This window comes from Zonotrichia albicollis, chromosome 2 (genome assembly GCF_047830755.1).
Source record: "Zonotrichia albicollis isolate bZonAlb1 chromosome 2, bZonAlb1.hap1, whole genome shotgun sequence".
NCBI lineage: Eukaryota > Metazoa > Chordata > Aves > Passeriformes > Passerellidae > Zonotrichia > Zonotrichia albicollis.
Window position 1 is genome coordinate 83,255,039 of NC_133820.1, and position 26,757 is coordinate 83,281,795.

Below are 26,757 nucleotides of genomic sequence, written 5' to 3' on the forward strand. Positions count from 1 at the left end.
ATGTGACTTTACTGTCACAGTGACACAAATGAAATTAAATTGCTGAAATGTTCTTCTTTGCCTCAAATGGACATTAGAGAAGAAAATAAGTATATGAATTTTCTTCTCTATTTCATGTAAAATGAAAAAAAAATTATTTATTTAGTATTTATAGCCTAAGAAAACTCTCTGGCATACACTGTTGGAATAGTATGATAAAACATAACTACAGCATTTCTTTCAGAAAAACCCAAAGCTTACCTGTTATAGGTTTGAGAATATTCTTATTTTAAATCTTTTTTCAAGATAAAGCTATTATTTATACTTAAAATGAGAAACTCTGGAAATTGATTTACTGATATAGGAATTTAATAAAAGTCAACATTTTAATGTGAATATGTATTTATTTAAAGTTTGAATCTTGTATAAATTAAATGCAAACATGTTTTGCTTGTCCCCTTCTAACCCCCAAAAAATCTGAAAATTCAAAATAATTAAAAAGCTAAAAATACACAATCTCCCTGAAATGTCATCTATTGTGTAGATGCTGGAGATGTGCAGTGCAGCTGACATTCTCACCAATTTCCTGGCTATAAAGACAGAATGTCAACTGTGCCTGGTATACATCAGCCTCAAGGGTTTTCAAAAGGTCTTGGAACATAGCTTGTTGCTCCAAATATCTATAATGTCATTTTTTTTTAATCCAAGCTAACCACTCAGATTAACTTTAAGGAATTGGCACTTCTAGAAATAATTAATCTTGTCATAAAATGTACTTCAGCAGCTGATCACCCATTTGAGCTCTGCTCCTGACTGTGTGCCTCAGCTGTGAGGAGTCAAACATAAGTAACTCGAGAAGAGAATATGCTGAAGATGGTTAAAACTACCTGGGAAAATACTCCAGATTTCTTGGCAAAAACTAAAATTTCTGGAAGCACTAGATCACCAGCCATTGGGTGATCACAATACTTTTTACAGCATCAGTGACAATGGCATTTCAAAATTTGTTAAAAAAGAAAGACTATTGAATCAGTGCTGGAACTGAACTGCTTAGAACAGTTTTGCCCAGAAGGCAGGAACATGGTTGTACCTAATGTTTTTCAGACAGTCTTTGAAGCTTCCACAATTACTATTTTATGTGAAATGTGCCTGAAAACAAGTGATTGCACAAACTGTGGCATTTTATCATCTGTTCTTCACATTTATTTTTATTTGCTTGGCAGACATTTAAAGCTAACATTGGTAGCAAATTATGCCATGAAATATATATGGCAAATCCTGAGGTTAAATAGGCATAAATATAACCTTGTATATGAGCCTCAGAAATCAAAGCAAGGGTAAGTACACACAGGCACAATATATATAAGGACCATCTAAGAGATAATATACAAAAAAAAAGAAACATAACAGGACCAAAGACATACCAGAAAGACCAGACTGTGCTTCCAGAACTTGATAAAAGTTGCAAATGCTACAAACTGAGGAGCATTGGCAATGTGACAGAACTTTAGAACATTATTCATGGGAAATAGGGTGATACAATTGAATTCTGGAAAAAGGAATGTATTTCACTGTACTAAAAGGTAGCTCTGGTTTGTGCAATGTCAGTGTTTTCTTGAAATTTGGTTTCCATGAGTTGAGGAAAAGAATGAATTGACATGTCCTAAGAATCACAGAGTAGCAAAACCAAAACTAAAACTTAACCATGAAGAAAGAACAGAAAGAAATACTCTGCTATTTAACATGCTAAAGGTGATCCTGGTACATCACTGGTTGCACCAAGAGAAGGAGTATTCTACAGGTACTGACCTTTAGCTCTTTAGGCAAAATCAGCAATACAAACAGCTACATCAGGAGAACTAGGGAGTGCAAATGTATCATAGGATGTCAAAATAACATGTCAGGAGATATGTGAGATGCTGTGTGCTTTACTAGTTTCAGTTACCAGGCTGATTCAAGTTTAATTCCCTGAAGAGCTCATTATCATAGTCTAGTTTAGAGTATTTAAATTACCACCATGTAATTGAATAATAAGGAAAACAGACACCATATTGTCAAATTACAGTAAATACAGGAATTTTGAAATTCCCTGAAAACCACCTTATCAATAAATCCATTAAAGCATAATGCAGTAAAATTAAAAAAAAAAAAACCTCCAACCAACAACCCCTCCCCCAAAACCTAAGTGACCTAATGGATATCACCCTTAGCACTTCAAAGACAAGCTTTAAAGCTATTCAGATTGCTTTTTTCTCACTTCATACACCAGGCACGATGCCTAAATTCATAATCAGTTTTGTCAACTATTTATAGACAGCTAGGAATTATTCAAAGTGTCCTCATTAAATGTTTACCCATCATCTCTGTTAAATATGCTTCCTTTTGCCCATATTAATAGGAGTATTTGACATCATCTCAGTATTTTGAGAAATGCAAGGCGATTTGTAATGAGAGCAAAAATACTGGAATCAAGACAGGAACTGAGATATCATCAGCTTTCTTTTAAAAATGCAATTAATATTTTTACATCATGTAGATAAGTTTTTATTATTCATAAAACCATAGGACTGCTAAGGTTGGAAAAGACCTTGAAGATTATCAAGCCCAGCCATTAACTCATCTCTGCCAAGTCCACCACTAAACAATGTTGCAAAGCACCACAGCTGCAGATCTTTTAAATATCCACAGCAATGGGGACTCAGCCACTTCCCTGGGAAGCCTGTTCCGAAATCTGGCAACTCTTTCAGGGTAGAAATTTTTCCTAATATCCAATCTAAATTTCCCCTGGCACAATTTGAGGCCTCTTATTTAATCTCATCATGTAACTTGCTACCTGGGAGAAGAAAACAACCCCCATATCACCACATTGGTCAGAGCTTGATGATGATAATGCCAAGGTTTTGGATTCAATACCTGTGTGGGCCATTCACCTAAAAATTGGGCTTGATGATTCTTGTGGGACCCTTCCAGAATATTCTGTGGTTCTGAACTCTGTGATTCTGCACCTACTTCCCAGCTGCTGTAGAATGGAATAAGGTTTCCCCTGAGCTTCCTTTTCTCTGGATAAACAACCCCTCAGCCAGTCCTCCTGAGACTTGTGCTCCAGACCCTTCAACAGCTTTTTTAGACACACTCCAGCACCTCAATGTTCTCCTTGTAAAGAGACACCCAAAGCTGAACACAGTTCCTTATGTCCCCATAATTTGAAAACTATGCTTTCATTATTTTTATGCCCAACATGGCCTTTATCCATCACATAACCCACCAGTTCTTGTCTTTTCACAAACAGCAGTTCCTTAACTCATTCCCCAGCTGTATCTATGAGTTATCTTCCTTAGGGAAGCTATTTTGACGCAGGTTGTAGGACAATTTAACTTCAGCAACATCCTAACCTATATGAACGTTTGTGCTTGCTATTTTTCAGTTTCACTTGAAAAACTCTGTACCTGTGAAGTCATGGCACTGTTCAGTGATGTATCTGCTGGGCCATGCAGGAATTTATCACCATTGCCCCCAACTGCTTGAGTCAACACATTCAGCCAGGCAGAGAAAAGATAGGGAATCCTCTGTACCACATGTCCTGTCTGGCCTGTCCTAGGGAAGGCAGAGTGTAATTCCAGTAATCCACCTTTCAGGCTCCCTCATGCTCCTCCCCTTAGTCATTCCTCCTTGACATCTACTAAGCAATGGATTTCCTGTACCAGGACAGTCATCCCACAGGTTTGCTCGCTGCTGCCTGTTCAGTACTGGCATGAAAGCAGGACACACCTGCAGCTGAGGCCCTGGGTGTGCAGCGTGTTGCTGGCCACCACTGCTTGTGGCCCTGCTCAGGTCTGCCAGCTGCCATTGCACAAGCTGGGGGCTCCCAGTGGCTTTCTTGGCTGCCCCTGAGGTTGCTCCAGTTCGGAACTCCCCAGTGCACTGTGCTAGAGTGCTCTGCTGCATATCGTACTGGCACTGGAACTGCTGGTTCAAAGCAGTTAATGCTACAAAGAAAGATTACTTGTCCTTTAATTCTTAACCCGCAGGAGATACTTATGTGCAGTAAATGTGGTGGGTATGTGAAGTAAAATTTTGACTTTTTTTTCACCAAACAGAAATCTAGTAATATGGAGCAAGACCACAACGGGCATCGAAATTTTTCCAAATACTAATAATTAAAAAAAAAAAAAACAAAAAACAAACAAAACAACAAACAAACAGCAACTGAGCAAAAGCATTTCTAGTAGGAATAAAATATGCCTTTCTTTCACTAGATTCTTGTGACATTTTTCCTTTCACAAGTTGTCATCCTTAAAAACCCTATGTGGATATATTATTAGCAAACACATTGAGATAAGACATGGTTTGAAACAGAATAGAATTGTATTTGTTGAAAAGCTTGAAATAAAAGGAATTGGTAACAAATCTTCCATTTTTCTTCTTTGTCCTTCCTGGGTAAGGTTGTGCTTTTTCGTTTAGATCCGAGTTCAGAGACTCTCAGGGCCTTACTGAACTGCAACAAAGTCAATCCACAGGAATATTTCTTTTACCCTTTTTTCCCTTTTTACCCTTTTACCCTTTTTTGTTTGTTTGTTTGTTTCCTAGCTTTTTTTAAACTCTTTCTTTGTGTGATTCCACATTACCTTCATCTCATCTAACTTTTTGGATTTCTCCAAACTACTATGATATTTTGTCTACAGACAAATAACAATTCCTTTTGCCTTCTCTGCAGTTTCATTCAGTTCAGGAAGTATTATCCAACAATAAGGTAAACAGCTGGCTGCCTTTTTTTGTATTCTGCCATATGCTTTGAACAGAATACAAATAAAAAGGACACGAAATAAACACCAGAGAAAATAAACAGTTACATTAGACACCTCAGTTAAGAAATTCTTATCAGACTATGTGTAGGAATATGAATTAAATCTTTCATTAAAATAGCTGCAGTAACGTCCTATCCTCAAAGTCTTTAATAACCATCGTAGTAAATTGTGTGGTAAAACTAGAAGTATAAAAAAAAAAAAAAAACAACCAAAAAAAACCCCAGCAAAGCAAAATATAATAGAAATAACAGAGATGTGCTTCATGAATCCATATATTAAAACTATTTAAACATTTATACTTTTTTTGAAGATTTTCTTTTATGTGAAACCTGATTAGGCCATTAATTAGTTTACTATAGTATAAAATCCTCCATCATTACCATTAAAAAAACATTTTAAGCTTCAAAAATGTGTAGATGGTAAGGTGAAATCCATCTGTCTATAGACAGAATATTAAGCATTCTAATACTATTTCTTCTGTTATATTTAAGATGTTTTCTACACTTGTTGGAATTAGATGTAAGATCCAATGGATGTAGTCTCTTTCATTAGAGTATTGTATCCTTTGTAACAGATGCAGAACTGTCTGAAATGTTTCCTGCCATTCCATTAGTGCAGCTGCAAAGAAATATGTTCCATGAGAACTTTGGTTAGGTCTCTGAGCCAATGCAGTTGTGAATCAATTCAGCAGTAAATCCATTTATTAAAAAAGTAGTAAGAGGAATTATTTTTCTTTTTTCTCTTTAGATTAAAGCCTGAGCATCTATATGAAGTTAGACAACTTGGTAAAATAATAATGTAGTGATGAACTTTTCAAAACCTTGCTTATCTCTTTCTAAACCTGAAAGACTCCCATGCAGAAATAGGTTTCTGTATGTTTTCCAGAAATTCATGGCAGCTTGTGACCCAAGCTGAACCCAAGTTTATTATCAGACCAGCAATATCTACAGATAAATTATGGTCAGAATTGGAAATGATGCACATTTTCAGAGTCTATACAGGAAAAAACTTCTGGACTTGAGGAAGCCAGATGAAAAATCCGTGTTTCCTCGTATAAGGAATTAATCAATAGATTAATATGTATTACAGGTGAGAATGAAATTTTGTTCAAATTCCCTAATCCCTCTATTTTAGCAGGAACTTGTATCTACTGCACACTTTGCAAAGCCAGAAAACAAAATGATCAAGGGATCAGCTTGGCAACATGTGGATCACCATTTCACATTACAAAAACAAGTGGAAAGGATTTCTCCCTTCTCTCTACAAGGCTGTTTATTAAGAGGAAATCTGCTTATTGAGGAAAAGCACTTTCCCATCTGCTGTATGTGAAAAAAAAACAAATCCACCAAATAAAACCCACCACCCCCCCCCCCCCAATATAAAAGGGAATCAAAAAAAGGGGAAAAAAGTCTTTAATTTTGAATATAAACTCATGGAATCTAACTGGATGTCTGTGTTTGTGAGTAAATGTGCTAAAGTGAGTTCTTGAAGTTTCAAGGGGAAGTCTGATACTTGCTAGCTGTCTCTGGTATGAACTTGCAAATTTGGAAAACACTTCTATTAAACAGAAGTGAATCCTCCAATCAATAGATACAGGAGACAAAGCCTCTCAAAATTACAAAACTGAGAGCATTTGTTTATGCTCACTCTCCATTTTGATTGTGAAAACCAGGGACTTGATGTTCCAGAAAGAAAGTGCTACAAAAAATAAAAAATTCTGAAATAAAGAGGAGGCTGAGAAAAGAAGAAATAAGTCCAGAAAGAATAAGGGGAAGGTCCTAGCTGTAGGAAACCTCTCAAAATTGGAGAGGTCCTGGAGATAGGAGAGAAGTACAGAGGTGAATACCTGACCTAGTGATGCACAGGACTGGTAACTACCAGCAGCTGCATAGTCGGAAGCAACAGAACTTTATGCCTGACATTCCCAGAGCAGCAAAGATGTTCCTGCAGGGAAAGGAAGCCAACATCTAGTGAAATGGTTTATGATCTCTAAAGTCTCTTTCAGCCTAAAAGATTATATGAGTCTATAAACTTAATATTGTGGGAAAGTGAGGAAGACAACCAAACAGAATGAAAAGTTCTAACTTCTTTTGTTTTTCTAGAATAAATTTGCTTGACTAAATAAAGGTTTATTAGCTCAGGGATTCATCCCATACATTCTGCTATCACATTGGTCTCCAAATCACAATCTTTTTATTTTTTATTCTCTTTCTTATAAATATTTTGGCAAAAACATCCCAGCAGACAAATACTAAACTGGAAAGGTGTAAGACTTCTATTAGTGTATCCAAAGTCTTCATAAATGAGGCTTTCTCCGAATGTTTAGAATAATTTTATCAATCCTTTTCAAACTGAGCTGGCAACAGTTGTTGCTTTTGGGAAGGATTGGTAAAAAAATGAAATATTTGTTTTCCCTGTGTCCCACCCCAAACAAAAACTGTGAAATTATTCACTTCTAATTGCTACTTAAATAGAAGACTTTCATGAAATTCCTGAATAAGAGCAGGTCACCACTCCTGACTTTAAATTACCTATTCCCATCTGTTCCCCAGAAAACCACAACAGGAATGACAGTAACTCACATGGAGTCAATGCACAAATAATCCTATAATGGACCAGGCTACTGTGATTTTCTGCAGACAATAAAATGTCTTCTGTCTGACTTGCTGCTTACAATTCAGGGACTAGAAATTATTTTTTATTCCTTTCAGCACAGTGGATGATATAGGAAAATTACTTGCCTGAAGAGGAGTTGTTACCCAAATTGCAATAATTGAGTTAAATAAACACCATCAGGAACTTTCTCTATCATCCACGATCACTCCTTTTCATAGAAAAAACTGTGAAGCATAATTCTGAGCATAATGTCTCTAAAGAATTCCTTTTCATTATTTCTCTGTTGTTGCTGATGTCTTGCAATCAAATAGTCAAATGTTTATTTGAGAAAAGAACAAGTGATATACACACCAAACACAGAACTTCACCTCTCCTCAGACATAATTACATGGTAGAAAAAATCTACCATGATTAATATCCTCTTCTCAATTTTGATGGTCATTAAAGTGACACAAAATATTCCTAGTATTCCTTCCCCATCCCCCCACTACCAGTATTTCCTGGGGTTAAAATGAGTGTCTGCTGTCATTGTTGTTGTTATTATTAAGGGTTTATTTTGGCCAACAGAGAAAAGGCATCAGTTGTAGTAATGCGGTTATCTCACAACTCCAGCCATGTAATTTCAGAGTTTTTTGAAAGTACTGTCTTTTCTTGTCACTTCTCAAAAAATTGCTGAGGAGAAATGCTCATTTACTAAAGTGACTGAAAAACATTGTCACTCCAAATCAACACAGCCATTTAATGAAAATGGGCTTTTCAGTAATATAATAGATGCTGCCAAAGCAGTGATCAAAGAGAGAAGAAAGGGAATGAACTAAGGAACATGAGCTGTTAGAAATTTCAACTCTATTTTGCTAAGCTGTCTGCCAAAAGATGATATCTGCCCTGTTAAATAATTTCCTTCACCAGCTTCAGCTACTTGAAAATGTCTTCACTTTTTTTCATGGATCACATATTGGCTAATAAGGTGAAAGGTTTAATTCTTGTTATGTTAATATGAATCATTAATACATAAGCATTTTTAAAAGTGCTTTCACTGCAACTAGTGTTCAGATTATGTCCAAAACATGTATTTTGGGTTTTGTCTCTTAATTTTTTCCTTCTGAAACTATTGCTCCATCTTCCGAATTCATTAATTAATATGAGATTTACCTTTAGGTTTCCATAATAAATAGCTGGTTACGTGTCTAACCTTTTCTTCCACAGTCTTTTATGATAAAGTCCAATATTTCAAGATTTTTTCCATCCATATTGAGAATGAATTTCTGAAATATGCATTTATTTGATGAAATAAATTTACACAATGGAACTCCATACCTTAGAATACTTCTGATGCTATATCATGGGGGAACATTCAAAACTGTAAAAAATCTGTCCAGAATTAGAACAACTGTAACAATAGGAGTCTGGTGATTCAGCTAAAGAAAAAGCAAAATAACACCTCTTTTGGGGTTAATCCAAGTGTTTTTTCTCATTTTGAAATTAAATATTTTATTAATTTGCTCAATTCTCTAATGAAAATTGTATTACATGAAAATTAAAATGTTCTTTATTTCCTTTCACTTAAGTAAAATCCAAATTCAGGAACACCTCTGACTGACCAACACTGTACATTTCAAAGAATACCTCACCCACTAAATCTTCATTGGTTTTCACTATGTAATGTTAGTGCACTTCTAAAGGAAGTCTTATGGTCTAGGGCTGATGAAATTTATCTTAAAACAATGAGGGAGGCCTAACTAAGTACTCTAATCTGTTAATTAAAACCTTATTTCATCTTGCTTTTGAAAAATCTAATTCAGACCTCTTAATCTTAGGAAAAGGTTTTAAAAGAGGTGCCTGTTTTTCTCTTTAGTTTTTTCCTGCTATGTGCAAGTAATTCCGTTACCTCTGTTGCACTGTTGTGAAATCTAAGTGAAATAATGGCATGGATTCATTTTGGTTATAATATAAGCAATACATTCAGAAGCTAATTTTTTTTTTTTTCCCTGAAGCATATAAATAACATTTGTTTTTACCAGTGCCACAGCCAAATCAGTGATCAAAACCAATGATGAAATTATACTTTTTAGAAAACTCTCAGTGGAGAGAGGATGAGAAAATATTCACAGTATTTTCCATCACATTCTGTCATTCTAACTTCCTAGAAAATCTGGCTCGCACATACATAATTGATGCCCATCTTTGCAGGTGATAAAATCTCTTCTAACATCTTCAAGGTTGTGTGCATAATTGAAACTGAAGACTCTGCTTAGCCAACTTCATGGCAATCTTATCAGGAAGAAGAGGCATCTAAGAAGATGGAGAGGAATAAAAAGGGATTCTCAAGTTCTGAAAATAAGATTTTTCCTTTCTCTGTCAAAAAATGCAAATGCTTCAGGCAGTCTTATTATTCCTACTCAGATTCTTTCTAGGTTTCATAGATGGAATTATTGCCCCTGTCACAAATACATTTGCAACCATGTTAACATCTTAAAAAATTTCAGTATCAAGTTATGAAGAAAACAGTGTATCTTCTATAAATGCAGCTCATTCTAAAGATGCTGAATCACAAATATCTCCTTCCCTCTGTTTGTATTCCTGTTCTTTTTTCATTATCTTTTGACCATTATTTGTAAAGATATTGGTTTTTCTTCATTTAAATCCCTACTTCCTCATCTAATTCACTTCTGCTACAACATCTACTAGTTTTGAATCTTTAAAAAATGTTAAAAGTAATAAAACATAAATGACTTATCCTCAATATATATTAGCTTTTTATCTGTTTCATGGCTTGAAATTTTCAGGGGGTTTGGATGAAATTCATCCTCTTTCATTATTATCACAGCAGGAAGCTGTGAATATGTAGTTTTGATTTGTTTCTGATTCTCTTTAATCTGTCTCCAGTTGCCCCTCATATCTTCCACTCCGTAATATAGTGTATATTGATAATCCTTAATAGTTAACACATGCTTTTTCCTTTCCATAATACCCTGAGACAGAACACTGAGAAGTAACTTAATTTCTGTCAGAAAAGTGCCATTTAGATCTGATACTGTAGAAAAAACAGATGTTATCAAAGTCCTTGAAAGTTGTACCTGACCATTTACGTCAGAAGATTCTACTTCCAAGTGGTTAAAATTAGGTCTATTGGAAGCAGAAAATAAGTCAGGAAATATAATTTTTTTTTAGAGTTCCCTAAATCACTAATGGAAAAAATTGTCAGTTTTGAAAAAGTGTTTTTGAAAGGAATGGAGCTGGCAAAGTCTTATATGACTGGTGTAGCCAAGGGTGTATCATTGAATGGCCCCATACTTTCAAGGCAATAGCTGTTAAAAAGCCTTTAATTCAGACTGCAAGAGTAAGGGCTTAGGATGCATCTAATTTTCTCTTCTCTTTTCTCCCTTAGCTGCCCCTCATATCTTGCGGGATAATTTTTTTCAATCTCCAAACTGAAAACAATGAAAAATATGATAAAACCATTTGTTATCCCCTTGTTTCTACATCACTAATAACCCAGGACATTAGTCAAATACACACAGTCCAACTGTTCATTTTACTGCTTGGAATGGTAGTTGAAGTTCAATGCCATATCTTGTATATTGGCTTGTCAGCCCTAGACTGCAGTCTGGTTTTTTGTGAGTTACAGATTAGTTGATTAAAGCCAATGCAGCATGAAGACAAAAATTAATCCTTTAATAAATAGACAAAATTTATATAATAAAAAAAATCTTGTGAATATTCTGATTCATTCTTTGTGCTTGCCTCCTCACTTGGGGTTTCATATTTCATTCTTCACCTTTTGGTAAATATTTGTGGATTCTCAATTTGCAATAAGCTTCAGTGGACCTGACTGCATGATTAGTTGTTGTCTCTCACTTGCTTATTTTTCATGGTAGAAGTTTTCTATGTTTCTGTGTTTCTGTGTTACAGTTAGGGCTCTGAAGGGAAGGCTGAAGTGCACTACTGCAAAAGGAGGAGTATCTGTGCTCTGGGTATGTGCATCCTCTTGAAATCAGTGTGTATGAATAAAATAAAAGGGAATTAAAATCATCAGGGAATTGGAATAGCCAGAATGACAAGCACTGAGATATCTAAACCCAGGAAACAAAAAAACACCAGAGGCTAATGGCAGAGAATCTACTTTTCAAATGAACAAAGATGTTCTAGTGAAAATTATCAAGACAGAGTGCCATTTGAATTATACTACCATAAACAGGGAAGGGTCAAAATTAGCCATATCCTGTAGCAGGATTTCTCCTAAATAGTTTCACCTATGTTTTAATTGATTCTAACTGTTCTAATTAAGATGAAATGTTCCAATTCATATTTTTTTGTAAGTTCACAGACTACAGGTTTTTACTTTGAAATCTGTATATAACATTTAAAATATATTTTTTTTTCTTTAGAGAATTGTTTTAAAACTCAATATTAATAAAATAGGAACCCTATTTAAAAAGTCTGGAATGAAAATAGACATCCAGAATTTTCCAGGTTTACAATTCAGTGAAAGGATTGGTGTTTATTTCTTTTGTCCTTTTTATATTTTAATTTTTTTCTAATAACACACTTGCTATTTTAAGGTTTTCTTAAGCAGTGAATAATAATTAAAAAAATTACTACGAATTTACTAGGTTAAAAAGACCAATGAATTAATAAGTTCATTTAAACATTCAGTATGGTTTCTAGAAAATTTTCAATCAAAACTATTAAGCAAATTTGCATCCATTATTTGCTTGATTTTTGCTACTTTTCCATTTCGTAACAATTATTTTCTCAGCCAAATATGTCAACACTGAAATCTGGAGGTCTTTTTTTAAGCTCTCTACCAACAAAAGCAGAAGGAAGGTAACAGTTTCCTAACATTCCCAGGTGCTAGGAGGGAGTGTTCAGTGGGAAGAGTTGTTTGTTCATTTATGTGGGTGGTTTAAAGGGAGAATGAAAAACAGGGTGTCTCTGTGTGTTCCTTCTATACTGCATTTTAAAATTAATAACACAAATACTGAGGAGGAGACAATGAAATTCATCAAAGCAGAATACTAAATATATATATGTGTGTACAAATACATACATAAAAATTCAAATATATGACCATACTTGTGATTGCACAGAGAGAGATTCATAGGCTAAGTAAACCTACTCCTCTGCTGCCTCTACTTGACAGGTATCAATCAGTTTTAAAGCATTGAGTTAAAAGAAGAAAGAAGTGCCACTGACCTGATGCATGTCTCATAACTGTATAACTCAGGAAGCTCTGAGAAGTTTATGTGATCTGTAGTGAAGGTTATATCAAGACCAGATATAGATTTATTCTAGAAACTCAATTTCTGTATTCATTCTGCATCTGTTTCTGAAATAGTATTTTCCTCTTAGAAGAAAATTCATAGTATTAGCATAAGTGACTTCCCCTGAAGTCTCAGAGAAATGCTGATAAGAGTACTACAGTGGCAGGAGGCATAAATGCCACAAGCAATATAGAACAAATATTTTCAAAAATTTTAAAATTATTACTCCATTTATTACTTCGTTACTTCATTATGTCTTTTCAGATTTTTAAGAGGGAAAAAGAATGTATTCTGAGCAAATAATAGGCTCAGGAATTCTCATCAATCTGGGATTCTTTAAAATTCTAGAAATTAATTTTCTGTGGTTTTTGTTGTTGTTGTTGTTTGTGGTGGTGGTGGTGGTGTTTTTTTTTGTTTTTTTTTCTTTTAGGAACAAGAAATTCTTTTTATTTCAGGTTTAATTGCTGACCTTTAAGTACATTTTTTTCTTTCTGTTCTGATTATCAAACTTAATTTCACCCAAATTGTAAATTTAGCCCAAAAGCACTAACTTCTCTAGTCCTTTGCAAAAGATAGGAAAGTCCACTAGATAATTCAGAACAAGAGAATAATTTTAGATTTTTTTTGTACTGCATCTGACTCTCAGCAAGTCCTACAGAGACAGTTCTATTAAGTCATTCTGTATAGTATAAAATTAGCTTTTGTGAATCCATCTTTCGTGTCTGCTCTCTTGGCTTCACCTGTGGGTTTTTTTCTTCCCTCAGTTCCTTTTTCCTGGGAGTTCTCTCCTATAGTAGGTCAGGTTAAATTCCACCTGTTCTTTAGAAGCCATTAGAAACTTTCAGTATCCTCCTATGCTACTCAAAACTTTAAATCAAGGAAAGCCAAAAAAAGTACTTCAAACAGCTCTCCTCTTTCTGTCTCTACTTGCAGAGATGTGGGAGAACTGAAGTTGCTTTCTGCTTTTCTGATATCTTATAACCAGAAGAAGGAACATAAGGAAAGTCTTTTTTTTTCCTCTTAAAAATAATCAATCTTTCTTTGAGAACATAGAAGGTCAGTGTCTGTCAGCCTTATTTTTACTGATGTGGTGAGAAATATTGGATTTCTAGCTTAGACATAATTATATTCTTAGCAGGTAACTTGGTTTGAACCTCTCTTCTTTGATTCTGGGTCTCCTAAATCATTAACCTTTACTAATTGTCCTCTGGAGTTCTGTACAGAGTACTTGACATTGCTCATTGTTTCCCATATATTTTCACTTGTGTCACAAATGAATGATTTGGTTGGCTTAAAGGATCAGTATCAGAGGTATTAGCAAGAAAAGGTTTTTAATATGATGTTGAGTGCATCCATCACAACTTGACTGATTTAAAAAATGTCATAGAAAAATATTCTGCCTTTGTGGAGGGGGAAAAGAGGAGTTAAAAGCACCATTGTTTTTCTGAGTATTTTCTAAATTTATCTTCCACTTGGACATGATCATTGACCTGGAGGCCAGCCTGTACACACTGACTGGGGATTGTGGTCAGACTGCCCAAGCTTAACCCCTTCTTGAGCAGCTGGGCTGCACTTACAGCACTTGGCCTTGAGTGTCCTGGAGTCCTCTGTGGCTCCAAAACCATGTTGGCTTTCCTATTTCACAGGATCTAAAATAATATGATTGTCTCACCACAGTGGTGACCGTAAGAGCGGTGTCTCTCACTTCAAAGGAGCAGTATGACAACACAGGGGGAGTTTGGAGTTGAGAGCCTGATGGAACTGTGCACGATAGTTCAGAAGGCTGGATGGGCCCAAGTCCCAGCTACAACTCTTCTAAATTTCACAATGGGAGCTGCCTTCGTAGGCTGTTCACAGAACCAAGAACATATTTCAGAGGGAAAATGCTGACTGACTTCAAAGCAGTAAAGTTGCATTCATGCAGCATAAACGGTGAGGCTACCAAGACCCAGGGATCAGCTAGGGAGATATTAATTAGCAGTGTGAAATACCCACTGAGAAAGAGTAAAAACACTTGTAGCATACAGTGAGAAAGATAAAATGTAACTTATCTCTCATTAGACTGAAAAATTTTAACAACTATTATTTATTTTTTTAAGAGACATTTGTGTAAGACAAACATGTTTAACTCCAAGAGATATGTTATATGAATTCTATTCTGTAATATTAGGAAGCTGTGCTGTTCAACCTGTCCATTTTTAGTGCTTGTTACTAATTTTAAGATAATGTTTCACAAATTATGTTGACCACTTCTATGTCTTGAAATTAGCAGCTTTAAATAGATTTTTTTTTTCTGTGTAAAAAGGCAATGTAACACAATTCTTGAATTTTGATCCAGAATGGTTATATGCATTAACTGTAGTTAATTTTATTAATTTATTTTAGGTCAACAGTCTTGCGAGAAACTAATATTTCACTTTTATTGCAAAAGATAAAATGTATGTTCTCTAAATACAGAACAAGAATATGGAGTGGCTACCCCAAGCCAAAACAATTTTCTTAGGACAATGTTTCCCATTCAAAATTAATAAATCTTCTGAGATTCAGAGTATTTCAGCCACTAAGTTTCACTTCACTTCTCTGAAGAAAATTTTTATTTAACTTTTATCCATTTATTCCACTTTCTCAGGATATGTATATATATCCTATTTTTGCCTTTGGTCTGTGACTTTAAAAGATTTAATGGAAGTATAAAATCACTAAAGAAACACAGAAAAATGGAATTTCTGCTTCTTGTTCTTCATTCATAATCACAAACAGCAGTAGGACAGTATAAACACACTTAAATATATTTAAATCACAGTACGCCTAGGAGTATGTATATAAGGCTTCCAAACAGCAATTGGATTTCAGTAAAGCATTTGATACTCTCTCAGAGGACCCTCCTGGACAAAATGTCCAACATTCAGGTGGATAAACACATTATGTGATGGGTGAGAAACTGGCTCACGTGTTGGGCCCAAATAGTTACAGTGAATGGGGGTAATATCAGACTGATGAGCGGTCAGCAGTGGGGTTCAGCAGGGCTCCATCCTCAGTCCTGTGCTCTTCAACATCTTCACAAATAACTTGGACACAGGACTGGAAGGGAGTACTAAGTAAAATTGGAAGACAATACTAAACTAGGAGGAGCTGTTGACTCCCTCAAAGTCAGGGAGGCCCTGCAGAGAGACCTTGACCGATTAGAGAACTGGGAAATCACCAACCCTATGAAGTTCTACAAGGGCAAGTGCTGAATTCTGCACCTGGGCTGGGGCAACCCTGGTTGTATGTACTGTCCAAGGAATGAGAGGCTGGAAATCATTGCCACAACAAGGAACCTCAGGGTTCTGGTCAATGGCAATCTGAACATGAGTCAGCAGCCAGGAGGGTCAGCTGTGTCCTGGGGGGCAGCAGGCACAGCATCTCCAGCCAGGCAAGGGAAGGGATTGTCCCCTCTGCTCTGCACTGGGGTGGCCTCACCTCAGGTGCTGTGTGCAGGTTTGGGCACCACAACAGAAGAAAGATATCAAGTCATTAGAAAGTGTCTGAAGGAGGGCAACAAAGATGGAGACGGGTCTGGGGCAAGCTGTATGAGGAGCAGCTGAGGTCACTTGGCTTCTTCAGCCTGGAAAAGAGTAGACTTAAGAGGAGACTTCATTGCAGCTACAACTTCCTCACGAGGGAAAAAGGAGGGACAGACACGTCTCTCTGGTGACCAGTGACAGGACTCTGGGGAATGGCCTGAAATGGCATCAGGGGAGGTTTAGATTGAATGTTAGAAAAAGGTTCTTCACCCAGAGGGTTGTTGAACACAGGAACAGGTTTCCCAGTGAAGTGGTCACAACACTAGGCTGACAGAGGTCAAGAAGCATTTGGATGATGCCCTTGGGCACATGATGTGACTCTTGGGGATGGTCTTGTGCAGGGTCAGAAGTTATACTTGATGATCCTCATGGGTCCCTTCCAATCCAGTGTATTATGTAATTCTGTAATAATCTTTCAGACCCAATCTTTAGTGCATACAGTACTGCCACCTTTTGGTTGTAATTGTCAATGCTAAATATAGGTAGCCACATTACAAACATTTTGTCTCAAAATCTTCATCATAATCAAAACTTAAACATGCTAGATAAAATATGCAATTTGCGGAATTTAAGTTCCGTGGCAGTCTTTCAGGATTTTCAGAACAAGATGTTCAAGTTTATGTAAATTAACTTGCGCTATTTACCATTACATTTCTAAGTTAGCCAAAGCCTGTATGTGAGGCCCGGGTCTACAAATTTGATGATTTGGCTTCCCAAAAGGTTACTTACTCAATATGTGTTTTTAAACTTGTGACATCAGCCAATGCATTTTCTTTCACTCTGTTTGAAAAACTAGACCTTAGGGGACAGTAGATCTTGTAAAATACTTACACCCTACCTGCTGCTTCTAGAGATCCATCAGAAGGCTAGAACAATCACACATTTTTCAGACTTCTGCTTTCTGGCAAGGTTTAGAGCTAATCACAAACTTTCACATTTAAATATCTATGAGATAACTTGGGACCCTTTATTTTCAAAGATGTGTTTTGGTAAAAATATTCACCCAATATAAATATGGGTGAAGGAATTAAAAGAGTAAGTGAAAACTGTGAAGGTTTAATGTATGTATTTATATCATTCACAGCTGATGTAATTCTAAAGTAAGGCAAACATTACTGTCATGTTAAATGTTAGACGTTCCTGAAATTATCTAGTCCTTGTGACATCTACATGTAGATGTCTCCATGTAAACTGCATATCTAAGCTCCTGTTACATCCAATGTAAACCCTGGTTTTGGTTCAGTTGTTGCCCAAACAGTGGGAAATATATACATATATATACATATATATATGGAATAAGCAACACGAGGTGTTGGAAACAATAATGCTTTCTGTAAGGTCAGATGAAGTTCAAACAATATATGTATGTTAAGGCATGTCAAATACCACTGAGCATTTATGTTCAGTCTTATCTTTACATTACAGGTAATTTAAATGCCCAGGTGCAGGTGTCTACTTCTGTACCTGATCTCACCCCATACTGCCTGTTGAATTTGAAGTCTGTTCTTACACTGACTTCAATACATATATGTAGATCCAAATGTTAGTCAAAAAATGCTTTTAGGGGAAAAAAAGTGCTTACTTTGCCTTCTTCGAATCTCAGCAGTGTAATGAAGATGTATCAAGTAGTTGTTGCTAACTCAATTGCAATAATACAAGAGTATATGAAGGGTGGCCTCACTCTTAACAGACTTCAATAAACAATGCCAACACAAACAGACCCAAGTAAGAGTAGGAAGATTCGCTAATAGAAAAAACCTTTTCAATTTCTAACCCTTTTCTTTGGTGTTACAGTCATCCAATGTTCCTCTGGGTCCAGAGGGAAAAAGCTCCTGGGGTTGAGCAAAATAAAACTGTGTGCACTTTTGGTGGAGTTATACCAGTACCGCACAGTCACAGCCAGGAGAAGTGCGGTGCCTGTGGCCCTCCCAGGCCCGGACACGACTCTGGGCTCCCTGTGTGGGTTCAGAGAAAGAGAAAAACTCTGTATAGCCGCAGGTAACATTGAAAAATAGACCAAAATGGGAATGACAATGTGTTAATTAATGCTCAAACCTGTTATTTCTTAGACTGGAAGTCCATTATAACTATGATGAGATGCAGCATATAAAAGAATTATAAATCAAAAAAAGCAATGTAACATAAGGAAATAATGATTCAGGATAATTGTCTCTCCAGAGTAATCTGCAGAAAAAGTGCTATAAATTAACAATCAGTTCATCAGAAAATAAAATGTGTTATTTAAATTTAAGAATCTCTTTCAGGTGAGAATCTTGCAATATCACCATAATATATATTTCAACTAAGCACACTAATTTATTTGGACACTTCAGCCAAGTATAGCGTTTCTATTAAATGATTCTTTTAGTACTGCATTTTAATATCATTTATTCAGTATTGTTATACTTCAGATTATTTTCCCCTTTTATTCAATTTACTCTGTGTATTTCTGTGTTAAAATCCTTGATGATCTTACAGAAAAGATAGATCAGCAATTTTAACACAGTTTTTCTCCACAAGACATTTTGCAGGTTTCAAAAAGCTGTAGAGAATACCAGTTACAACATGACCTTTATCACCTGAAGAAGTTAAAGTTATAATGAGGTTTCCCAAGCTATTTGAAGGAAGTGTTATGGACTTGATGTGATATATACACCTGAATTTTACTGACATCATGCTATTTGGGATTCTGAGATGACATTTTAAGACAAATCTTTCCGCATGACCTTCTTAGTTACCAAAAGTTTAATTCCATTTTTATTTCTATATAGAATTTACAGTGCACCGAGTGGTACTTGGAATTAAAAAGCCATTTGACTCCAACTGTCTTCAGCACTGGGTGCCAAAACCTAAAATGTCTTTTGAATTTTTTTCTTTGCTTGAACTGGCCTTTTCAATAGATTGGATTGGACTGCTCTGCTCAAGAATTCTGGTCGAGGCAGGGAAAATTGGTCTTGTGTCAGAGTTATGGCCTTAATAGCATTTAAAACAGCCTGTTTTGCTATCCTAGGGAGTAAAATCCCTTAACACATTTTGGCCCCCCCAAGGGGACTGTCACATTATGATGTGTTGTGCCGTCTCCCTGACAACTGAAGAAACAGATCTTGAAGTCATGACAGGTTCTTCTGACTGGCACTTGCAGAAAGTGTCTTTTGACATGGGGAAGATATTTTGGCATTTTTTTATGACTGTATAATCATTCCCACAGTGTTGCCTGTGTAATAAAAGTGCCTTCAACAGATCTGCCCCATTATACTTTTCTCACAGAAACATCGATCAGCTATGAACAAGTAAGCACTGAAAAATAATAAAACACAGAGAAATGAATCTTCAAGAAAAGCTTCCTGTTTTAATTGGTCAACTTAGTATAAAATTCTCTGTGATCTATTTAAGGTCTGTCAACTCCCATTAATAGATACTCAACCCTTGCAGAGATTCATTGGCAGATTATTCTAAAACTAATAAATAAGACGAAAAAATTGTGCATTTTTAATTTTAACACACATTTTATAAAATACCTGAACAAGAGACGAATGCAAAGAGAAAATAATATGTATACTGTTTAGACTTTACAATAGTGAATATGTTTAATATGGTATTGATACGGTTTTAATATTTTTATTCAATCAGCAAATCCTGGTGAAATTCTTGGAGGAAAACCAATCACAACAGAAACAAATATTGGTCTTGCAGAAACACAAGGAATCTGCTTCAGGAAGACTGTCTATTTCATGTAGAGACTTCTGCCTTGGAGAAATAGAGAGGAAGGCTTGATTAGTAAGGAAAAAAACCCTCTCACAAACTGAAGACTGCCTAACTGGGCAGCTTTTATGCATGACCCACTGCTGGTTAGCTAAGCACAGGTTACAAAATCCAGAAAAGAGCACGTGCGTCAGTCACAAGTAAGTATGGAAAAACCTGTTCTTTCAAAAAGAAAAGAGAAAAAGTAAGATTTAAGAATCCTTTTTTTCCAAATTATGTAAATTGGATTAGCTGCCATTTATTTCTATTGAAGATTCAATACTTTGATCAATAAGAAGAAATGTAATCTTTGAAATAATAATATATAAAACTGTCCACTGAAAATATTATTCAGTGGTAAACTAATATCACTAATAGATATGTTAATCAAACATGAATGATTTTACTAGGCAGTGATATTCATCATCCTTAAATATTGTGGGGGGTTTAATTTTTTCGTACAAAATTAATGTCAGCATGTCTGACTATATTTTTATGAGAAAATATTGTTTTAGAGACATCTGTATTTGTATTTCAATCTTCCAATTTATTAAGAAGGTACAGTTACTTTATGTATCTATATCTATATCTATATCTATATCTATACCAACATCAATATCATCTGTGTAAGTATCTACATCTATCTATCTGCATACATCTACATATATATATATATATATATATATATATATATATATATATATATATGTATATAATTTAATAAAAATATAATTATTAGTCTTTCATTTTATGAGTTTTGGAACCAAATCAGTTTGAAAATAATCAAACAACCCGAGATTTTTTTGACTGACTTTAATTTTTTCCAAAATCACTCCTTCACTAAAATCCAATGCACAACTCAGCAGAGCTGTCATGTTTTATTTGTGTAAGACCTGGAATACATAAATAAGACTTTTGCAGTGAAGAACAAGGTAATTTGACAGAACATGATAAAAAACTATCACAACAACTTCCTGAGCAATTATTTTTTGGCTTACTAACTCCCCTTACAGCTTCTGGGAAAATATAGAAATTAATGACATTGTATGGTATTATTTACTCACAAATTTAGGATTAAATCATTTGTTATGGAAATCTACCAGCTTTTCTTTTGTGTATATGCGTGTAAGAAAGTACTCATAAATAATTTTATAAAGAGCAGGGATAAGAAAGACTTGATGGACAGTGCTCTAGAAAAGCATTATTGCTGTGAGTCGCTCTCTCTCACAGCTGCCTTTTCCACTCCTAATTACTACCTTAAGGAAAAATCATCTTATCTACCTGCTATTCTTGCAGGCTGCTGGCTGCTGTACTCCTGTTCAGTGTCCCACTTTTCTATTTATAGGCTTGGATATTTTTCTTTCTATTTCATGCTCTCCCAGTTTGTTGCACCCATCCTCTCCACAGGAGTAGAGTCCCACGTATGTGCTCAGAAGGGCGTATGTACATTTCTTTATGGGTTGCAGCTTAGATCTGTACAGGGCTGGGGATCAAACAGGGAAGTAAACCGGAACTGCAGTCAAGTATTTGCAGGCAAATAGCAAAATGACTGACTTTTGTGCAGAAAGAAGGATCCTTATCCTCTTGTATGTTTTGATTCATTGCCTTTACTGTGTATTAGGTGCTCCCATAAGAAATAATACCTAAAAAAGGCCAAAAAAGAAACAAACAAAAAAATCCTACCCACAAAACAAAAAAACACCCTGCAGAGGTCTAATCTTGATAACTTGGACTAAATGTGGGGAGGTGTAATTTGCATTGCCCACTTCAGATCTGTGTAAAAGACTGGCTGTATGGTTAGAAGATGGGGCCCTGTTCCCATTCCCCTGGTGATTTTGCCACATGAACTAGCTCAATGTGTGAGCAGATGGGCTGCTGCGATACAGGGAGAAAGGAAGGCCCGGAAAATCCCTGTGAATGGAAACTACCCATAAGATGCCTTTTCTTGTACTGTCAAACCTGAGTTATATTTTACAAATGGGTGGCATCGTGATCTCATTTTCAGATGGCTCACCTTATGCAAATTAATGAAATTCATTGTCCCTTAGCCTTAAATGAACATGAGTATCCCACACGGCTCTAGCTTCCAGGACTATTTAAACTTTTACAATTTAGGTTTCTATGGACAACTGATTCAATAGTGAAGGGATGATTTGGTTTTGTTTTTCCTTCACAAGTTTTGTAATGATGATCTTTTCCCACCGATTATATTGGAGTTTTATACCATATTTTATTTACATTTTGGTCTAGAATATGGATCAGTAATTTAGTTCTAGTTTCTTCATGTCTTAAAGCTCTACTTTTATCTGTTAGCTTTGAAGAAATTTTTATAGGGATAACAGAATCTTTAGCTTTTCAGAATACATAACACATTAATTTAAGACACAAAGCACCACAGTTAAAGGAAATCTACGGAATTGCCACTGATTTTGGTATGAAATAACTCATGATATTAAATTTCTAGAATTTAATATATTTATGAGGATTAAGTTAGCAAAAGCAGAGGATATCTCTTCTGCTTCTCTTAAGGTTGTTTCCAACTTTGGTAATATTTATGGCACACCTGCATTTTTGAACTAACAGATGTTCATTCTTGATTGAACCAGGAAAGACGGCCCAGAGGTAGTATATACCAGTGTCCTTATGTCCATTGACTGGTCATATCATTAGGATTAATCAACAGAAATAAATTATCCACAGGAAATAATTAAATATAGAAAAACTATGGGGGATATTTTGGGGGATTTTACATATGAATTATAGTGCTACTACACTGCAAGATTGAATACTCCTGTTATATGAATGAAATATTCTTGGCAATGTTTTTGACAATGAAATATAATTTTTGACTTCCAAAAAAGAGATGGAAAGAAAGTCCCTTTCATGTAGCCATATTTCAGAAAAACTTGAAGGAAATGGGAAGCATAAAACTCTGCTCTCATTCCAACCCCATTGGATTCACTAATATCCTTGCCCTGTCCCCCTCCAAATCAAATTTTCCTTCATTAAAATTTTAGTGTGATACTGTTTGGATCCATTTACATAAGTAGAGCTCATTGTGTATTGCTTGGGTTTAAAAAACAACAAAACAAAACAAATCAAACAATTTATTCTGTGAGAAATAAGAAATAAACCCATTAAAATTTACTAGCAGATTATTTCTATGAAGCTTTTGCTTGCATCATTTCCCAATGGATCTATTTTCTGCTTATTCTCCTAGGCCCTGCAAAATAAGGTAGAAGAATACAGACAAATACAATATAGAATGTATACTTTTGAAGAAGAGACTGAAAACCAAAATAATTCAAAAGGTAGCAACATTTTGCTATAGATATTTGTGAACATTTTGAAATCTACCTCAGAGTGGAAAAAAAACCCCAGACCAAATCAAACCCAAACTCAAAACCCAGGGTCACCTAAAAGTAGTTTTAAGAATATGCTGATTTTTTTAAAAGAATTTCCAATTATTTCATTTAAAAAATCCAAACCATGTTATGTAAGATTATGCAAATGGTCACATAATAATTTTTTTCATAACTTGTTTTATTATTAGGGGAAAGAAATTTCTAGTTTCTGTCAGGAGCATTAAAGTTAGGAGCAACAGCCAGGAAGGATAGAGGAAAAAATTAAGAAGATGTAGATAAGGCTATTTGCATCTTAGTAATGGCTCCTACAGAGTGCTTTAGCAGTGGCTAAATTCAATCAGGATTTACAAATGTTTGTCAAGGACCATGTATTTTTTACCACTTCTCAAATTTTAAAGTAGACCAAATATCTTCTTGTTGATAAATTCTGCCATTAAGTAAGGTTTTTCTACAAAACATTTCTCTTCTCATATCCTACCCTTTCTTGGTTTTTTTCATGTTCTAATGAAGATTATTAATAATTTTTATAAGTAAATACCATTGTTTAACTATAAAGAAACACACTGAAAAGAAAATTGAGCAGAATAATTTTCATTTTCAAGTTATTAGGCAAAAAATCTGAATGCACAGTGACATCCCTCACGTTACATGATTTATGCACACAAATAATAATAAAGATATATGCACTGAAAAGTGTAGGTACTAGACTCTGTGGAATGCCATAGAACTCAGGACAAGTGAGAAATAATAATTAAAAAAAACCCGAAACCCAAAAACTGACAAGATTTTCTTAATCATCCTAACTTATTCCACCCCTTTTAAGAGAGCATGTGCCATAAATTGTTTACCTAGAAAATATTCCTGTCCTTGTGGAAATGAATGGCAGTACGTGATTTCTTTGGGCGCTTTTCCTTATTTTTCCGTATTGTGTTTCTTTAAGAGGATCTACAGAGATTGTCATCAGTCCCTTTCTAAAGAAACAAACTAGAAAAGTCACCTCCAAATGCTAGGGGGGTTTATATAAGGATTTCTTTGACTGGCAGGAAATTTACAGCCCTTTTATTTTTTCTTTTTTTCTCCAATAGAACAACTGATAAAAAATACTTAAAAACAAGCAGATAATGAAGTCAGAAAGCAATCTTTCAAAAATGGAAGAGGCTGGGAAAACTCCTCCTAAATGGCAGTCATGTGTGCCCCTTTCCCCTTTATTTAGATGCATTCCTCATGACACAAAGCTTTGGAAAGGAAATCACATAATAAAGTAAAATATATTTGCCAAGAGCATATGATAAGCAAAAAGATAATGGCAGTCTTTATGGGCACTGTGGTTTTATCTTCGAGAGCTTGGAAGAAAATAAATAAATTCACAAGAAGGGACAGTCATACATTACCAGAATCTTTCCTGTGCTTCAGATATTGCCAGAAAACTGAGATGAGTTTTGCATTCACAAATGAAACACGACACAATCTTGTTTTGCATGGGCTTGCTTTCTGTAATGAAAGTTTTACACAGCTTTGCTTCATGAAGTAAAATGTTGATTGAAAATATTTGTGACAGTTGTGGGTAGTTAACAAAGTTACTATTACAGTACTTCAATAAAATGATACCACTGTAAATGCTGGGCACTAAACTGCTGCTGGAGTACACAGCAGCATTTTAGACACTGCTGTGTGTGAGCTCACATTTCATTAAATGAGTCACTACTTCTGACTGACACCCCATTTGCTCAGTGGAAACACTGAAGTTATTTACTGGATGGAAAAATGAAGCCAAACACGAATTTATATCCCCACACTTTGTGATAGCAAAAATTCTGGCTTGCTTGTCAGAATTTGCAGAGTATGAAAAAGCCATTTAAAATTTGTTAAGCCTTCTGAAAAAGTATTGATTGAGAAGCTACAGTCTGAGTGAACACAAATATTGTTACAATAGTTTTTATTACATTTATGTGTGTCAATGGGTGTTGAAACTCTAGATTATGAAAGATAATATGTCTTATAATACAGTCATGTCAGGGCTTTTCTTTTACTTTTTACAGTTTTGATTTTCTCAGGGTATTTGAAGTTATGTTTACAATGATCAAATTAAATAAAAAATAAAAAAAATAATATTCCAATGCAATAAATTCACATTTATAGAATTGTTTTCACAGGCTTTGTGCTCTTTAATTCTTTAGTTTTCTTACATTAAAACAATAATTTTGCACATTTCCTTGCCTTTAGATATATTAAAGATTTAACTGACTCTAGCTTATTAAATGATGTTGTATATTTTCTAAGCTCTTCTACACTACGTATACATTAAGAAAGTATCCATAATTCAATCACATACATTTTATAGGAGTTGAAACGTTAAATAAGAGTCTGATCTATTCCAGGAACCTTATATCTCCAACAGACAGGAATTCTACAGGAAAGAAGACTTCCTTCTAACTCTCTGTCTTCTACCATTTCCTTTTCTTCCTTTTGGTTGAAAGAACTACAGAAGTTCTTAAAGGGAGCCAAAGAATAAAGGATACAGCTGTGTACTGGACAAGGTTAAAAATCTGCCTGGGGTGCAGTTGAAAGCAATTTAATATCCTTGTAAGTTAAATGTGCATAACTAATCTGACAGTGTTACAGGCTGTGCCACAAAGAATGTATACTAGAGGTAGACTGGGGGGTAATGGCCTGGAATCTGTGCCGTGCTGTCATGGAGCATAGACCAATAGTAAAAAATTCTTGTAAGACCCATGCTCACACAAAACATTATAAACTGTGTAAGGTTAAAAATGTGAATCAAAAAACAGAGTCCAAGATTTATTTTTCTTCTTCCATCCCATGGTCCAAGCTTCTCTCAGAATAAACAAATAAGTAAGTAAATATAAAGTGCAATTCAAGTCTACTTAATCTGAAATCAGAAGATATGATGTGTTTGATACAACTTCAATATGAAAATTGAAGTTCTGATTTATATTTTTTCCCAGATCTAATAACTCAAAGTGAAGATTCAGAGACACTTGGACTCCGAAAAATGTAGTCAAGGAGTCATATCAAAGCTCTTTTTCAAGTTAATGAGAGACATTTCCAGCTAGTGATTCATTCTGTTTTAAAGCAGATAAATAATGTTAATTACCCCCAGGGTACAGCTGCACTGATTATTGACAACTACTAAAACATGAGTTATGCCTAGATACTTATTTACTTTCTTATGCTGAAGTTAAACAAAAAATCTCACTCTTAGTGCTTTTCCTCTCTCATACTTCTGTACAATATGTGGGTTTGTACAGACAATTTAAGGGTGCTTTTTCAAATTTAATATTTAATTTTCCATCTTGTCTTAGGAAATAAGATTAATTTTAAAGTCTAACACCCTAAACACCCAAATATTTTTATATTACAAAAAGTTGTGTCCTTCTGCAAGCCACTACATTTATCCAGT

The 26,757-nt window shown here is 35.1% G+C and overlaps 1 long non-coding RNA gene across 10 annotated transcripts in view; it reads left to right on the forward strand.

Moving 5' to 3' along the window:
• The window catches only part of LOC113460040 (uncharacterized), a 241,893-nt gene that overhangs the window by 41,409 nt on the left and 173,727 nt on the right, over positions 1–26,757 (forward strand). For 3 of the 10 annotated variants that reach the window (XR_012579074.1, XR_012579073.1, XR_012579072.1), the window contains exon 2: positions 19,861–20,132. The exons of the other annotated variants lie outside the window; for them this stretch is intronic. This is a non-coding gene — a long non-coding RNA (uncharacterized LOC113460040). The remainder of the gene's footprint in view (positions 1–19,860; positions 20,133–26,757) is intronic. 10 annotated transcript variants of the gene reach the window in all.